Source organism: Panicum virgatum, chromosome 8N (assembly GCF_016808335.1).
Source record: "Panicum virgatum strain AP13 chromosome 8N, P.virgatum_v5, whole genome shotgun sequence".
NCBI classification, from domain to species: domain Eukaryota; kingdom Viridiplantae; phylum Streptophyta; class Magnoliopsida; order Poales; family Poaceae; genus Panicum; species Panicum virgatum.
Window position 1 is genome coordinate 32,433,255 of NC_053152.1, and position 4,134 is coordinate 32,437,388.

General features: G+C 46.4%; 1 pseudogene; it reads right to left on the reverse strand.

Moving 5' to 3' along the window:
* Positions 1 to 3,408: 3,408 nt before the first annotated feature.
* On the reverse strand, positions 3,409 to 3,794 carry LOC120684954 (annotated as a pseudogene).
* Positions 3,795 to 4,134: the final 340 nt, after the last annotated feature.

Here is a 4,134-nt window from a genome sequence, read left to right on the forward strand (position 1 = left end):
TCATAGCTAGTTTGACTTGTTTCGCCCACGTAATGACTAAACATATTCGTCACAGATTAGTACAAGTAGTCGTGGTCCCGCTCCACACAGCTTGGCATTTGACGACGTCGGCCTTTTTTTTGAGCAACAGTTGACGAACGTTTGCTGCACACAAAGCAGGCCGGGGTGATAGCTGGGCCAATCAGTGGGAAGTGGCCCGCACCAGATCAGAGCAGCGCGCGTCCGCGCTAGATGGCCGGGCCCATCAACGAAGAGGCCCAATATTGTCTTAAAACGATTTGAAAGAATGACGTCATCCGCCACGTCAGGTTCGCGTCACCCGCTGCGTTAGCTGCCACATCATCGATGATGTCAGATGCCACGCAATCAAAGACGTTAGCAGCCATGTCAGCATCCACGTCATCAGCCACGTCATCTGCCAGCATGGCACACGCCGTCCGGACTCTAGCAAACGGCCGGTTATGATGAGAAAACGGGTATATCTGTGACGAAATCGATTCGTCACCGAACACAGACGCCGTTAACGACACTGTCAGAGGCGACCGGCAGACGGCGGATTATGACGAAAATGGTGGTTCATCAATGACCAAAACCAATCGTCATAGATTGAATTAGCTTCTGTGACCACAGACATTTCGTCGTAGAATGGAGACACATCTATGACGAAAATGTCACTGTCGTCACAATAAATCAAATGTGACACATCTTCTGTGACGAAGTGATTTTCGTCACAATATCGTCACAAATGGAACTCTATGACGATCTAGGCGTCTTCAGTGACGAAAAGTGAGCATCACTGATGATCACATCCCTACTAGTGATACATAGAGAGACATATAGAGATAGTGATAATATGGACATTGTGGATTCTTTTTTATAAAAAGTACAATGTCTGCATAGTATAGAAAATATGTATGTTAATGTGAGTATATGAATGAGTTAGTCAATTTTCTATTTTGATGGGGTTTATTATTGTTCTATACAAGTTAATATTTGGTTAGCTATTTTTCATTTGAATGTTAAAGTTTATATCTCCTTGCAATTCTTATTGAAAGTGAATGTAAAATTTTGAATGTGCACGCAAAGTTGTGAAAGCAATGTTTATTCAACTTTGAATGTTAATTGTTCGTTATGAATTCAAATATATATCCAAATTATCTTCGATAGCTTTGCAATGTAGAAGTCGTAAATGGATCCTCCGTCTTCATCTTCCCCACGAAGAGATGATGCCGCACCTCAAGACGAGGATATGGAGCAAATTGTATCCCAGATGGAGTGGGACAACGAGGCCAACGTTGCTGTCCAATCTGGGAATGAGGAGTCCGACATCAGTGTCAAATCTGGGGACAAGGACGACCCTAGGATTGGACAAGGGGATTGGGTAGGAAATAGGTGGCATGATCGGCTTGATCCACACCCTGCTCTGCCAAGAGAAAGACATTCAACGGAGGCGTTTGATCCGGATTATGAACCGAATCCACATCAGGTAATAAATACACGATTAATTACAACTAAATATTTACTAACATTTTCATAGACTAAGTGTAACGACTTGCCGGATTGTATGATCCATGTACCCAGCTCCGACTGTAAGGAGTAAGCGCCGACGCTGACCCCCTAGCCACATAGAGAAAGATAATGAAAGCTCGGCTCCGAATCCAGCAAGTACAACCTCTGGTAGCCAAAACAAAAGGAAATAGGGTCAGAGAGGAAGAAACCGATACCCCAAAGGGCAATGAACATCAATGCAATTAGCGCAGCAAGAAAGCCCATAGATCCTCCGGAGATTGTAGCAAAGTTTCGGAATGCTATTGGTGCTGTAATCAGAACAAATGTGATTTTGGATCAAACGATCCCCAATTGAATGCTTGTTCCTGAGGGGAAGAAAGAAGTAATGTGTTAATTGTTGAGAAGAACTTTTATTCTGCCCAGAGGAACTAAAGATCAAGTAAAGCATTATGCTTGGAAGAGCCAACTGAATATACAGTATGTCCAGAAGGCTCGAGCGCCATTTGCAGATTACGGGGACATCGCACTATCACAATAGGAAGAGTTTGTTCAACAAATGACCACTAAAGAAGCTCTAGCCCTAAGCCAGACGCAACAAGATCTAGCACTGAGCAGCATACATAAAGTCCACCTTGGATCAAGTGGGTACAAAAAGGAAGGTCACCCAGTGGCGCCGCCATGAAAGAGAGGCGGCAATAGCTGCTGGCAGCTCGACTCTTATGAAGGCTTGGATGAACGTGCCTGGCTGTGGCTTCAAGCAAGGAAGTCAAAGATAGTTGGCAGAAAATCAAAATTTGATCAATCCGAGACTGAAGTGATGGCAGCAAAAATATTACAATTTGCCGAGCTTCAGAAAGGAGGTCAGTTAAAACCTCATAGGGAGAAGGATGCGCTCTGTATAGCCATTGGGTCCAAAGAGCATTGAGGCCACGTCAAAGGCCTATCCTCTAAGTTGAGCATCAAGGTAAATTAATTATTAATTTGGAAATTGGAAAGAAAAATAATGGAGAATGATATGCCAACGTAAATCCTGCTTACCTACAATATACCACCTGCATTTCCTAAAAAAACAATATACCACCTGCATCCTTCTCTCCGACCTAATGCAAAAGAATGCATCTACACAAGTGAATAAATGCGACGTGAGCCATTTTATCTCCCTATTACTCTTAAAGCGTAATGAAGGTAGAAACTAGAACGCCTTTTTTCACACCAGTACACCACTGATGTGCAATTGACTAGTGGTGACGCGGATTGATATTTTTTTTAGAAAAAATCTTTCAAACCTCTGGGACCGCATAGAGCCAATGCAACTTTATTCGTAGAGATCGATGAGTCGTCCCTTAGGGCACCTACAACGGCCATTGCCGAGCCGTCGACATGCAAAGACAATTTGCAAAACACCCCCGCGCGCGGCATTAACTGAGGAGCCGTCGAGTCGTTCGGCGACAGCCTCGGCGCGTGCTTCAAAGCAACTCGACGACTCGTGCCGCCCTTGTACGACAGTTGCTGCGGCTCGGCGTCGGCCTGATCCGGTGCGCGCGCCCGAGCTTTCGGCGCGAAACTTTACCGCCATCCTGAGTGGGCAGCCTTTCAGATGTCCAATGAAATAGTGATTTTATTATTATATCCTATATGTCATGTATTCCGGATATCATTTCAGATGAATATTATATACATGTTTATTTTAAAAGTCATATGAATTATTTGAATGTATTATCCATTCTCTTATGTATGCAACAAAATGACTACAAAGATTAATTGTGCACTAGATCACCATGAATTTGTGTGTCAGAGGACGAATTAATTGCTCTGCAGACAGCTAAACAGACAGTCCATTGTACAAATTGTCTGTTTGTGTCAAAAACACAGCACCTGTCTTCACTGTTGTACTTGCCCTTATCGACAATCGTATTTAACCTCATCCTCCCCTGGGATTGTTGAATCGTTTTTCTTCCTCTGGTAGAACGAGTCGACCATGGCCGTCCCGACGTTGACGACGGCAGGGCAGCCGTCGCGGTCCTTCTCCATCCGCACGCACGCCATGCAGTAGTACGCGTCCGCCACCGCTCCTCCTTCCCGGACGCCCCACACCACGCACCTCTCGCGCCCGGCGCCGCTGCCGTAGCCGCAGCCATCGCAGACGCGGGCCACCGTGCAGGGCCGCACCATGGAGTCGCAGGCCACGCAGCGGCCGTCTTGCGCCGCGCAGCGGCGCAGACGCGGCCCACGGCGACGCCCGGCAGCTGCGCGCACCTGACGAGGTCGGCCTGGTGCCTCGCCATGGGGATGGGGATCCGGCCGCCGGTAGGAAGACGGGCTGCTTGCTGTCACGTCGTTGCTTCTTGATGTGTATGTGTCGCGTGCATATTTATGGCGCGAAATGTTCTTGGAGGGCAAGGAAATAATGGCGGTAACGAAGCGTGGTTTCAATTTCTCTGGTGAGAATGAGACGGCTGGTCAAGTTGACCGTTAGATAGGTCGGTTTGCAGGCTTGGGCCAGTGCTAAGTTGAGCCTAGTGTTTCAGAATGTTACCGCCTCCAACGATGTGAACAAAAAAAAATCTATGCTAAAACTGTTCTATTTTCAAACGACATGCTACGTGCAAAAAGATTGGCACGTCT